Source organism: Mirounga angustirostris, unplaced genomic scaffold, assembly GCF_029215605.1.
Source record: "Mirounga angustirostris isolate CCGP_5_RB_7025 unplaced genomic scaffold, mMirAng1.0.hap1 SCAF_1, whole genome shotgun sequence".
Classification (NCBI taxonomy): Eukaryota; Metazoa; Chordata; class Mammalia; order Carnivora; family Phocidae; genus Mirounga; species Mirounga angustirostris.
The window spans coordinates 88,882,417-88,897,261 of record NW_026991709.1 but is presented as its reverse complement, the minus strand read 5'-3'; the positions used below and the strand labels follow the sequence as shown (position 1 = coordinate 88,897,261).

At 33.0% G+C, this 14,845-nt stretch overlaps 1 protein-coding gene across 1 annotated transcript in view; it reads left to right on the top strand.

The window, feature by feature from the left end:
* NAALADL2 (N-acetylated alpha-linked acidic dipeptidase like 2) overlaps positions 1-14,845 on the top strand; it is a 1,210,813-nt gene that overhangs the window by 1,025,145 nt on the left and 170,823 nt on the right. The gene's annotated exons all lie outside the window — the stretch shown is intronic.

Below are 14,845 nucleotides of genomic sequence, written 5' to 3'. Positions count from 1 at the left end.
AAACAAAATTCTGCAGTCAAAACAAACAAAAAATTTACTGCAATCGGGTTAACATAGGAAGAGAGTTTTGTTAGTAGAAAATGACCTAGGGTGACTTGTTATTCTGTTGGCCGTAGTTTGTGTTATTGAACTATAATCATAAAAACACTGCCAATTTTTAAATCAAATATGGCATCTTTCATGGTTACAACTGCTTTGTTTAATAAGTATCTTTTTCAGCATATACTCATAAAAGGTGTAAAAAATAATACTTATTTTTCATTTTATAACTACACTGTGGCTATGTAATTCATAAAAGTGGTGAATATATATGAGTTTCTATTATATTTTTTAGAGTGAGTTTATAAACTATAAACTCACAAACTATTTTGAAGAAAATCTTTCAAGTACTATACCTGTGATAAAATCACAGAATGTTGGAACTCAGAAGCCATTGAAATAATCTAATTGAACTTCCTCACTCCCCATTTAAAACCTTAAAGATGTCTCCTGATTATCTTTAAAATAAAGTCCAAATTCTTTGGCATTAGATTAAGATCCCCAATGACCTTCCATTACTTTGTCACACTGCGCAAAGCAAACATTTTAGCCAATTAACACCAAACTCTTTAGAGTATCCAGTTAAGGAGCAAGGAGTTCTTCATCTGCCTGCATTTGAGCATGCTTTTCCCTAATGTTTGAAATAAGCTAACCTTCTGCTTGACTACATTTTATCTTTGAAGGTTAAACTCAGAGAGTACTTCTCCTAGGATACCTTCCCTGAAACTTCAATCCATTATTTGGGATTAGCATCCTGTACCTGCCTCCATTTTATCATTTACTTTATTTTAAATAAAGTTTATTTCTTCATAAATGCATAAACAAACATACATATTTTATATAACATATATCTATATATGCATAAATTTAATGTTACATATACACACATATATGTGTGTGTATCCATCCTTCTCTCTAGATTGTGTGCTTAAGTAAATTGTTTCTCCTCTTTCTCCATACACAAACATACACACACACACGTATTTATACACACTTGTGTATTTGTACCTCCATGTATCTTCTCTTATTTGTTTGCTTCTCAAAGACTGTATTTTATTCTTCTTTGCCCATGTATAAGCAATAACCTGTAGCTCAATAAACATTTGTTTAACTGTTATAGATGATGGAAGAAAGGATAAAAGAATATCTAAGACATTTGCCCATGGCCACACAGGTGGCTGTGATAATTTAGTCAGAACATCTTAAGCTTTGGCCTTCTTGATTACTGGTCTTACAATCAATTATTAGTAGTAGTTATTTTGCATACTTCGTCTCCAAATGATCCTATAAAGATTTTTTTAAATATTCTGGACATTTTTGAGTAACAAAAAGGCCACCTTTTTCTTTTTTGCATGGAATTTTTGATCATGTATGATTCCGATAAATATGCAAAGACATTAAGTTCAAATAAACAGGTATTAAGTATCTAAAGTCATACTATGCACTGGATACAAAGTTTAATAACATACACTAATATAATAAATAATAATAATAAACATTAGCATTTTTGAGCAGCTGCTGTGTGCAAGCTACCATTTTAAGGGTTTTGCTTATTATATTATTTCATTTAATAATACTAAATAATAATATATAACTATTACAAATATAGGTATTTTTAAAATATGTTATTTATAAGAATATAATAGTAACAATACATCCTAATACTCTGTGTGCATTATATCAAGATTCCAATAAGATACGTAAGAAGCAGTGTCAGAGAACTAAAATTCCTGTTTGAAGTTACCATAGTAGGCAGCAGAGACAGAATTCAAACCCAGGCCCAAAATTCCTACTTAATCTAGTGCACCATGCTGCCTGTATTGAGAGATTGGTGAGAATTGCTGCGACCCTTCAGATTTGGTTGTTCTAGCAAATCACAATGAAATAACTTAATAATTGTAGAGTGTGATATGGTTATTTGATTAAAACTTTTCCTAAAAGGCAAATAATAATCTAAAGTGAAGTAAAAGTTGAACAGTCTACTTTTCCTAAAAATACTTTATAAATGTGAAATTTGTTAAATTATGAGTATATATGTATAACTTGAGAGAAAATGGAGTCATTTATAAAATGTTGGTCATAAATTTAAAGGAAATAAACAGGTTTTCTTTCTCTCTCTCTTATTTTTTTTTCCAATTTGAATCCACCTTCAGTTGATTCATAATCAATTAATTACCATCAAGTGACCTGAGGGCAGCAGGAAATTGGGTCCAAATTGAAAAGCAAAAGGGGGCAATTTGTTTTAAGTCTGAATGTCTAATGTTCAATCGAAGTTTAATCAGAAGTGACCCATTGTTTGAAAAGTAGAACATCAATGTCTTTTTAATTTCACTGTCTTTAAATGAGGACTAGGGAAAATTAAGATAACTGATTATTCTCAAATGAAAATTAAGGAAAGATGCTATCAGATATCAAAAGCATATTTTCTTTCTTTATATTTTAATTCATAAACGAAATAGTCTGTTCTGTGTTGGGGGTAGGATAATTTTTTGAAGTCAAACTTACTATAGTCTTTAGAGACTTCTACCAAGAGACAAATGTAGCATACATGTTTTATCCATCAGGGCTACAATAGCTCTTTTCTTTAAGACCTACTTATTCAATTAAATGGGATTTTTGCTTTAGTCAATTGCAGAATTAATTTTGTGTCTTTATTGATTTCCAAATGAATAAATGGAATGAATGATTTAAATGAATGCATTTAGCTAAAGGAAAACATTGCTCCAAACTATAGATATTCCAGAAATAATTTTCAGTCCTGAAATTAAATCCACCTGTGCTCCCTGTGATACATAGGGAAATAAAGACTTTCGTTTAGCCTTTAGTAAGTAGTAACAGGTATAGAAAAATGTAATTTGCCCAGGGATATCTAACTGTATTAATGTAAAGTCATTCATATGTTGTTAAATGAAATGTCAATGGGGTGGGATAGACGGGGAATGGGGAGGAGGGTTGGCATGGATTTAAACAATTAATCACTTCTCTTCTGAGAATTATGCTCTTCTGATTTCTCCACAATTTTACCTATACTGGGCTTAGTATTTGACAAAAAAAAAAAAAAAAAGGTTTTAAAATAATAATAAGAGTAATATAATGGATGGTAAAATTTCAGATGGCTAATATTCCGGGTTTAATTTCCTTGGGTGTTTTCACCCAGATTATGGAACATGAGGTCATGACTATATAGGTAATCTCTTCCTATTTCTAGCAAAAGGATTTTGAAGGACTGGAACATCTCTCCCAGGATTTGAATAATGTATTTGTTTCTCCTTAACCTGATGTATAAATTCTTTTGCCCTTAACTTTAAGACCTTTAAATCCCTCATTTCTTTCACAGTTGATTAAATACAGCCCTCAGAAAAGCACTGACTGACTGTTCAACAGAAAGCTTTTCAGAAGGCTAACAGGCTCTGACCTCAAAGAAATGCTGTTGTTAAATTGACTTGAGACCTTACCAGAGAGACCAGGTTTTACTAAAGACCGTATTAAAGTTTGGATTTCTCATTATTGAGAAAACTTCTTTTCCTCCAAGATCAGAGATAACAGTTTTGTTTTTTTCTTCCTTTTTTCACCTTGCAACTTATTTGTGTAAGTCCTGCTGTATTCTCAGTGATACATAGAATATTAATCGTGTTACGATGCCACCGGGTATGCGGCCTCCCACCCCCCTGTGTGGCCAGGATGCACTGATGCTGCTGAATCAGCTCTAACTGAAATGTGATAGAAAAGTTGGTAAGCAGCTGCTGCCCTGAGACCCCATGAGTGCCTTTCCCTTGTCGGCTGTGGCTCCTCCGGGAACCTCCTCCAGGACTCCAGCTGATTGGCTGTGAAATAATTTAAAATCACCTATTACTGCATCTGATATTTAAGAGAACACTGATCTCCCAAAGAAAGGAGGCAAGTTGAAAAGAACATTCAGCGAAACATGCAATGACTTGAGTTTATGGCATCGCTTCCTTAACTTCATGGTTATTTAAACTTCATAGGAAAATGGAGAGAACATCTCTATTGCCGAACTCAGTCAGTATAAGGATCCATAAAATTGTGGGGAGTTTTATTTTAATATATTCTGTTCTAAAAACTGAAATATGATAGAATAGTGTGTGGATTTAAAATTGCTGAAGAAGATATGAATTCCCAGGCTAAGAGAAGTTAAGAGGAGCAAATATTTTAAATCACAAATTACAACATTAGGCACAGTTGTAGATTTTATTTATATATGAGATGTATATGAGCTGAACAGGGATTTAGTGTTTTTCACCTGCAAAGACTCTAAAGAATGTATGTTAATACTATACTATATTGCAACTTATAAGCAATATATCTTATAATGAATGATTAAGTGCGCAGATACTGCCTGGGTTCATTTCCCAGTGTTACTGCTCTGGTACAATACTTAAACTCACTGTGCCTCAGTTTCTTCATCTACAGAGTAGAGTAATCATAGTATTTACTATTTTATGTGGATTTTATGAGGATTAATTGAGGGTATTTTGCAGTGTGCCTTATTAGCATTATATATTATTCACTATTACATACAATATTTGTACTGCATATTATAGAACATAAGGATTGTCATAATCTCTACTTTCAGGTATAACTATATGTAGATATTTTCTTTACTTTGGGGAAATCTACATATAAATATGGGTCTTTGGCTTATAAGTGATTCTCAAGGGGAGTATAAAATCACACATCCCTCCCTAATACTTCAACCACCTAGAGCGGGCATGCCAGAATCTCCAAAATAGCCAAGACATTTAATATTTATTTTAAAATGGTACTTGGCTTAAAAATATTTAGGAACAATGGCTTAAATTGCAAGACATCTTTCATCATCAGATTTTATTTCAGTGGTAGGATTGTTATGACCCTCTGCTAAGTAGTGTTTAGCATATATATTGAAAATCTGTTAAACCTCCTACCAATCAGAAAATGTGTATTATTTTCACATTTTGCTGTGTAGATATTACTTGTGTGGAAGTGTTTCAGGTAAGTAGTTTATTTTTATTGTTTTATATTCATGAAGATGGCTACTGAGCTTCTTAGGCTGTATATTATTGAAGTAGTAGAATTGTATAGTTTGATACAGGGATATAAGTGCAAGGCATGTATAAGGTTCAATTGACCAAAATTGAAATTTCTGTTCTCACACAAGGTACACAACCATGAAAAATTTGAATAAATGCATTGAAAATATTTTTATCTCTAAATCTGGCATGATGAAAAAACCTAAAGGATTTAATCAGTACTTCTTAGATTTTAAATTTTTTTGAGGACAAATGAATCGTAAAATAAGAATGCTGAGACTGGGGCGCCTGGGTGGCTCAGTCATTGGGCATCTGCCTTCGGCTCAGGTCATGATCCTGGGGTCCTGGGATCGAGTCCCGCATCGGGCTCCCTGCTCGGCAGGAAGCCTGCCTCTCCCACTCCCCCTGCTTGTGTTCCTGCTCTAGCTATCTCTCTCTCTGTCAAATAAATAAATAAAATCTTAAAAAAAAAAAAAAAAAAGAATGCTGAGACTGACATGGAGTGCCAACTTTAACTTTGCCAGTTAAGTACATTAAGACAAAACAAAGACCAAAAACTGTCATCTACTTTCAATTCATTTCCTAAAAGGAAAAATGTTTTAATATCAGAAGACAGTTGAAAGAACATAATTTTATTTAAAAATAGCTCTTTAATTAACATATAGTTAATTTTATGAAAATAATTACTCTATAACATTATGATCTGTCTCATTTTGTTTTGGACTTGGACTATAACACCATTGTATGAACTGGCATTTAATGACCACTGGATTAAATGAGAATGAATGAGTCATATGTTTGGGCTAAAATCCTGCAAATGAGTAAATATGTTTCCTTAGCAAATTTCTTCATCCTTCATCATAAACCTCAGTTTCCTTCATCTGCAAACTGGGGACAATAATACCTTTCTGACAGAGTTGCTACTTGGATTAACATTTCTAGGAATTATTCTGAGGATTTTATATATCTGAATTCATTTAATCCTTATGATTTTATGAGTAGATTGTTATATTCATTTTGCAGGTGAGAAAGCTGAGGCACAGAGAAGTTAGGCAACTTACCACATATCAAGTATTCAAATAAATATTGTTAAACATTCAATAATATTTATTAGTTCTATGAATTTATTCTATATTTATTATACTGTAGAAGGATTCTTTATCATTTATTTGCCATAGACAAGTGTTAAATATTGTATATTATACAAATAGTTTCTATATAATTTTTCTATATAATATAAATTTTTCTATATATTTCTATATAATTTCTATATAATATAAATATATTTATAATACAGATATATTTAATATAATTTCTATATTTCTATATAATATAAATATATTTATAATACAGATATATTTAATATAATTTCTATATTTCTATATAATATAAATATATTTATACATTTTATTCTAAATAAATATTGGTATTTTAAAATTAGTTATATTTATTTATTTAATGCATGTACATTTATTATATTTATGTTAAGAATGTTGTTACTACTGTTACTACTGTCATTAAAGCACATGTTTTGTCGGATGTTATTCTTTTATTCTTAAGGGCAGCACAGCTATGGAAACATCACAAACACTACTCATTTGTTTTACTATATGGAATAATTAATGTTCATTAAGAAAGTTTAATGGTTTGGCAATATCTATTAATCTTAATTATTTACCATCAAATTAGTAGCTAAAGGTATTTATTAGGAAATATCTTAATTTGTGGAACAACTCTAAGAGTCTTTTATTGTTTTCTTTTTGTTGCTACAACTTAGCTTTCCCTGCTTCCTGATCTGTCTAGAATGTGTGATGTAAAACAAAACATAACCACAGACTATTTAATGATGCATGGTGTGTATAAGATCAGCATACATTCAATGATTAGAGATGAAAGAAGGCAAGATATATAAAGGAAATTAGTTGAATGAAAGTCTAAAATATGAAGATTAGGGGCACCTGGGTGGCTCAGTCACTTAAGCGTCTGCCTTCCGCTCAGGTCATGATCCCAGAGTCCTGGGATCGAGCCCCACGTTGGGCTCCTTGCTCCTTGGGGGAACCTGCTTCTCCCTCTCCCTCTGCCTGCTGCTCCCCCTGCTTGTGTTCTCTCTCTCTGTCAAATAAATAAATAAAATCTTTAAAAAAATAAAATATGAAGATTGGATCCTATGAAAGTATTTTTTTGGCATATGAGAACTTCAAGATCAAAAATACATCATAAATTAATTGAAATGATGTGCATTTTTAAGACTTGTATTATAATTATTATCCCCTCTTAAAAGAACTTTACAGGAAAAGACAAAATGTTTAAAGAACATGCACACACATACACACACACAGAGGCAATTTTTAGATTGGCTTTCCAGGAACTGTTTTGCAAATTTTTGAAAATCATTTAACCATTTGAATTTTCCATGTTTTACTTTGTGTATCTGGGTTAAATTAATATTTCTAATGGTTCATTTAGGTCTCAAATTAGGATGCTATCTCAATATGAATAGAACCATAAAGATACCTTGAATATTTTCAATATTTTCAATAAAGCCAATGCTATAGACTTTCCTAGAACTTGAAAAAACAATTGAAATAAAAAAAATGGGTGAATTCAGGAAATAATGTCCTAATATTGTTCCACATTTGACCTTTGGATTGTTACACTTCTGTTTAAACTCCACATTATCTCAGGTCTGTTTTACTTTGAATAGTAATGAGAAGGTTATGTTTCAAAAATTATGGCTGTAATTACCTTTTCTCTCAGCCCAGCACATTATGAATGTCAGTGCCATTCAAAGCCTGCAAGTGTTTTAATTTCATATATTAAATTTAAGTATTGATGTGTATATTCTCTTATTGCAGAGAGGAGACTATTGCAATGAAAGAAGTGCATATGGGACTTCTTAGATTTAATTGTATTTAGTCTAAGCAGGGAGTCTTTGATTATATCCTTTAACTGTGCATAGCATTTATGCTGCTTATGTAGAGTAGAGTAAGTCTTGGGGGGAACTGGAACAAGAGGTGGGGGAAATCCTTTTCCACTTAAATTCAAAAAACTAAAATCTTCGGCTATGGGGAATTTGGGCAGTAAGGAGTAGGTATGGCATAGGAATGAAAGTGTGGGCTGGGAATCAGAAAAATCTGGATTTGAATCCAGGCCTTCCTACTTAACTTATGGTATGACCTTGAGCTAATGTGTGGAACTCATTGGTTCTCAATTCCCCATTTGTAGGGAGAGGGTCATCATAGTTTCCACCTTAAGGTTATGTATGTAGATTAAATATTATTGTATTCATCCAAGTCATGCTCATTAAGTACCAACTACACAGAAAAGATGTGCAGAATGTTTTTGTCTAGATCAATAGCCATTACACTTACATGAACTAAATATTTTAAATTATTATTTCTCAAAAAAAATGCAAAGGGTATATTTTGGTATGGTAGTAACTTAAAGTTTAGTCAACTCAATGTAGTCTAGAAATGAATTAAATATAACCTTTGAGTGTTTTCTTTACCTTGTATATGTACTAACGCTGTCTTCCACCATATTTATATCCTACCCTCATTTCAACACCTTTCTCTCCAGTGGCTCCTCTAGGTACAAGTCAGTTTTCTGGGTAAATTTTCTGAGCTTTTAATTCCTTCCCTTTAAGACTATGGTCTATTTATTTCCCTAAGATTTCCCTGTTTTTTTAAATATCTTTTTATCTTCTGGGTGCTTTCTCTCACATTAAAAGTAAGTCCACATTGATCCTGTCTAAAACACAACAAATAAACTTTTCTTTGATCCTTTTACTCTCTTTAGATAATGATAACTGTTTCTTAACTTTTCAACCTAATATGAATTTCTAGAGAGATTAAGGTAGTTCATAATACTTCACTTCTCACATTTACTCCTCAACTGATTGCATTGTCTCCTGTGCTCACTAATCCATAGAAACCCCTCTGACAAAAGACACCAGGAGTCTTTGAAATGCTACTTCCAATGGATAATTTTCATCTTATTGTATTTCTTTACTTCCTTTGAAGCATTGATTATTCATTGCCAGACATCCTCTACCCTTTTGACTCCATAAAATCAAACTCATATGCTACTGTTTACTTTCTCTGATTATTCCATCTAAAATGTTTTCAAGGATTTTGTTTTTATTTTTCCTTAGATATAGGTGCCATTCAGAGATCTTGCAATTTCTCAGAGATCTGGCCTATACTCACTATACTTCTAAGACTACGTATGGTCTTCTTCACATTTTGATTATTATGTGCATGCTTCTCAGATTACTTTTATTCTAGTTTAGAATTTGGTCATGAGCCAAACAGGTCTTTTTTTTTTTTAAGATTTTATTTATTTATTTGACAGAGAGACACAGCAAGAGAGGGAACACAAGCAGGGGGAGAGGGAGAGGGGGAAGCAGGCTTCCCGCTGAGCAGGGAGCCTGATGCGGGGCTCGATCCCAGGACCCTAGGATCATGACCTGAGCCGAAGGCAGACGCTTAACGACTGAGCCACCCAGGTGCCCCAGGTCTTGAACAATATAGTCACTCATCTTCTGGAATAAGCTTATATGGATGACTTACTTCAAAAGTTTAAAATTTAATTTCTTTTATCCTAAATCTTCATGTGTTTCTATATTTTCTAAGTTAATGAAATATGTCTCCACTTATTTTATCAAATCTAGGAATACTTGCGATCTTGACTCCTTTTTAAGACTGCCACACCCAATAAATTACCAAACACTTTATCTTAAACATTTTATCTTAAACATTTATTAAACTGATTCCCTCCTCTCTATTTCTACTACTACTGTCCTGGTTTAGTCTCACATTTTCTCACTGTAGTACTGCAATAGCCTTCTGTGTAAACTCCCTATTTCCCATCATATCTTTTTAAAATTTATCCCCCACATATAAGTCAGTGTCTGCCATCCTCAACACACGCTTGAAAATATCACTTGCTCTATTCAAAACCCTCTAAGGACTTACTGTCACCTACAGAAATGGTTTTCAAACCTTAGTAGTTGTAGATTTTAAAAGAGAAATTTCACTAGCAGGTCCATACACAAGCACATATTTATAGTAATTTAAATTTCAAAACTCACTTTTGCTTACATAAAAAAAGCAATTCCTGACAAATGTGATAAAAATCAGACACCACCCAGTTTTAATGTAGTCCTTTCCTCCTTCCTGAGCACATTCATATGCTTTGTTCCTTTGCTTAATTTTGACATGAGCTCTCTGAGAAGTACCAGCATGTTTACATTTTTCAGCCTTATGGTTTGATGATAGTAAGATTGAGAAATTAATGACTTACTCAAGGTTGTCTGGCATTTTTTACTGTTTTAATACAAAAGGGTTCCCAAGTCTTAAAAGACTCAGAGTATAGTAAACAGAAATATAACAAAAACACAATGTAATGAACGATGAGGAAAAGTAAGTATAAAGTGATATGAAAACACTGACAAGAGCACAATGAACTCTGATGGGTTGGTGAGGATCCAGGAAAGCAATTGTAGAAAGAAGCCTCATAATCAGATGGAGGAAGAACATTTCAGGCAGATGAGGAAATGGCATAAGTATAAGAACAGAGATAGTAAAAGTAAGTGTGGGTCCAGTTGGTGAATAGCTTGCTATGCTATAAACAGAAGTTATATGGAAATGGTGTGAAGTAGCTATGGGAAAGAAAGAATTGTTCAAAGGTGAAAGAAAAAAAGGGTAGGACTTGTTTGTGAAATATCATACTAATGAATTTATGCTTTGGTCTATAGTCAGTAGGGACCATAGTTTGGGTAAAAGTAATAAATAACTAGACTATAGCAATGGATAGAAATTTGTAGAAAATTAAATATATAGGTTAGAAGGGAACTGGCTAATGCTGTTCTGTGGTACAAAGGGTGAGAGACATTGGAGCCAAGAATGGCACAAAATTTCAAAAAATATATATAAATATAGGCAAAATATAGATATGATGCTATTATCCAAGATAAGAAATGAAGGCAATAATTGGGGAAACACATGATCATGATTTGGAACATAAGTTGATACATCTGAAGGATCTCATAAACAAATAAAAACAATGAACTAAAAACAGGGATCAAGTATGGAGATAAAGATTTGGAAATCACCATTTTGAAGATGGTAGTTGAAGCCAGAAAAGTAGATAAAACCACTTAGCTGGTGAAAAAGAGAAGACAGAGTAGACCACCTAAAAATGATAGTAAGATTAAAAAAAAAAAAAAGAAATCCAGTTCAGGTAGAGAATAATATACAAATAGAGAACCAGCAGGATCAAATCAGTGACATTAGACAAAAGAGTTGAAAGAAAGAAGGTGTCCTAAATATGGTGAAATGTTACAGAAAGGACAAGTACGTTAGTGACTGGGGAGAAAAATGGAATTTTACACCATATCCTAGATAGATTTTTCTTATCAATATCCCTTCTTCTATAATATGTTTATTATGATCTCCAGGTGGCAGACATATAATGTTAAGTTTTTCACATATCTTGATTTACTCTTTTATTTTAAGCTATCAATAATTGTTCTAAACAAAAGTCCTTTCTAAATGGTTAATGGTGCTTAACTTCCCTCTTCATCTACAGATGGGGCCATTATTAAACAGCCATCACTCAGAGTTAATGTAATAGTAGTAGAAAACTTTCACAAAGCATATATCATTCTTTTAATCTTTTCATTATTTTTATGTCAGGATATATAAATACCTGGCTATGAGTGATAATGTTATATATATACATATATATGTATATATACACACACGTGGGTGTATATACACACACGTAAAGAATGGTAGTGTCTTAATATTTTAAAAGACAGTGATATTTGATGTATTGTGTGCTCAAATCCCATTAGATTAAACTCCATGAGATTAAGGATCGTGTCCTGCACTTAGTCTAGTAAATGGCATGTAGAAGGGTCACATGAGTGTTTTTTAAATAAATAAACGAGGCAGCAGAAACAAAGAATGGTATGGTAAGAGAGGTGAAGGAATAAGAGAAAGAAAGGGATTACATTGGAGGATAAGGCTCATATGGATAATTTAAATTAACATGTACTGCTACTAAATAATTGAAAGTTCAATAAAAACCTCATTAATTATAACTCCCTATTTATCTTCCATGGGATTATTCAGTTTGAGGTGGGCTGATATTTTACCTTTGCACTATTTATGAAGTTTCGTTTTGCTGAGTAAACTAATAAGATAAAATTATGTCAAAAAGTTCATTTAAAACCACTCATGAAACACACTTTTTAAGGACTTCAAGCTTAAATTATTAAATGAAAATGAATGCTGCAAATTATTCATGCCATTTTTTTACTAAAGTTGATTAAAAAATATCTCTCTTTAGAAAAACAAACATATCTAAATGCAGACTATGCCCTGTCTTTCATAGGATCATAGAGCGGTCTTTGGATTTCCTTTAGTTCAGCATCCTACTGTAATTACCACCACATCACCACCACTCTTACCAGCATCATTATGAGATTTATTGCTATTAGCCTCATCATCAATGTCATTGATGTAGTATCTCTGGTCTGGCAGGCATTCGACAGTTCACAACATCTCTGTGAAGTAGATGCTATTTAAGTTTTTTAGAAGTGTTAACTAATCCTTTGGAGATTAAGGTATTTAAGATGACATAATTATTAAGTGGCAAAACCAAAATTTTAATGTATTTCTATGTTGACTGCCCCAAATGCGTCCAAAAAGCCTTATTGATAAACACAATTAAGTTTATGAGACCTACTGCAGTGAGGAAGAATAGCATCCTGACTAAGTGTTTTAGTTTCCTAGGGCTGCCATAACAAAGCACCATAGATGGAGTATGCAGACATCTATTGTTCAGTGTGGTATCAGAGGTGGTGTCCTGGGATGTGTGACCAAAAAATCTGTCCCAAGCCTCTTGCCTAGCTTCTGGTGGTTTTCTGGCAATCTTTGGAGTTCCGTGGCTTGTAGACTCATCACTCCAATTTCTGCCCTCATGTTCACATGGTTTTCTCCCTGTGTGCACATCTGTCTCCAAATTTTCTCCTTCTGGAAGGACACTAGTCATATTGTATTAGGGACCCACTCCATTCCAGTATCACCTCATTCTAGATTAGGTAGCTACATCTGCAATGATCTATTTTCAAATAAGATCAGATTCTGAGATATTGAAGGTTAGAACTTCAATATATGAATTATTCAACCCATAACACTGAGTCTTAGTAGACTCTCCAAATGGGGAAATTAAGGAAGGATACTTATGATATTTTAGCCTGGTTGTGTGGTTTTATGTTAAGCCTTAAAAAGTGGAATACTGGTTGGAATTGGGCAGAGTTTCTGACTGATTAGTTTTAGATTGGAGGGCAAAATGAGGAGAGGAACATAAAACAGTTATAAATAAGTTATAAATAAGCTGTTTGTCTCAATAGATAAGCTGTTTGATTCACAATTTTATTATCCAAAAGTGGGTATATACTGGAGAAAACAGCTAAATTACTTTTGTTTGATCACAGTATTGTTCAAAATAGGGGATGAAGAGTATGCCTGATTACAGCATTGTTTAACTTCTAGGGAATTGCTAATATGTTGGTTTTAGTCCTCATCTGTATGACTTCAGAGTCCATCAACTACATCATCCTAACTTTCTTTCTCATCATTGATATATCCCAAAGTAGTCTCTGCTACTGCTGGATTGCTCTAATAAATAGCTTTATTAAATAATTCTAATAGAATTCAGTTTAAATTTGTTACCCTGTTGTAGTCATTGCTGGTTAGATTTGGTTGTCTCTTTCTTCCCTACAATACCCTTCAGAAAGATTATCTATCATTCAATAGTCTACATATGTACATATCCTGTCCCAATTCTTCTATTTTCTAGACAAATCCTAGTTACTTCAGGTTTTCAAGTAAAAGCTATATTTATATGGTAAGTAATAATCATTTCATGGGATGTTAAGAATGTTGATAACTGCAAGATTATTATTTTGGATAGTGTCTTAGTCCTTTTGGACTACTGCAACAAAGTATCACAGACTGAGTGGCATAAAAAGCAACAGAATATAATTTCTCACAGTTCTGGAGGTAGGAAGTCCAAGATCAGGGTGCCAACATGATGGAGTGAGGACTCGTTTCCATGATTGCAAACTTCTTGTTGTGTCTTCACATAAAGGAGGGTGCTGGGGAGTTCTGTGAGGCCTCTTTTATAAGGGCACTAATCCCAATTACAAGGATGAATCTCTCACGACCTAATCACCTCCCAAAGGCCCCACCTCCTAATATGATTACTTTGGACATTAGGATTTCAATACAGGAATTTTAGATGAGCATGAATATTTAGACCATAGTAGATGATAACATTGTCAGCATCCTGTGTCTTCTTACACCCTGAAATTTGTTTAACCTGGAAGTACAAAATGACTAAAGTTTTTCTGATTAAAAAAAGTAAGTTTCTCTGATTTCAACCATCTAAACACCAAGGTTCTGATACAGCCAGCATGCTATCATTTTATTGGAAGCATGTGGAGCCATAAGACCAGTCTATCCAAAATATCTTACTATTGCTTTGAAGTGAGTTTTGCAATATTTAAAATGTCATGCATACGTTTGCCTAGGCTTTTTTAGATGGTAGTCATGTTTATCAAAAACATTCCATCCTTCCAGCCTTAAAACGTAAAATTTAATATATAAATCAGAGAAGAGGTTTCACTATAGGTTTTGTCATCAAGATATCTTGCTTTACATATAAGCCTGCATTTGAGAAAAGGGAGGGCTGCAAAGAATTAT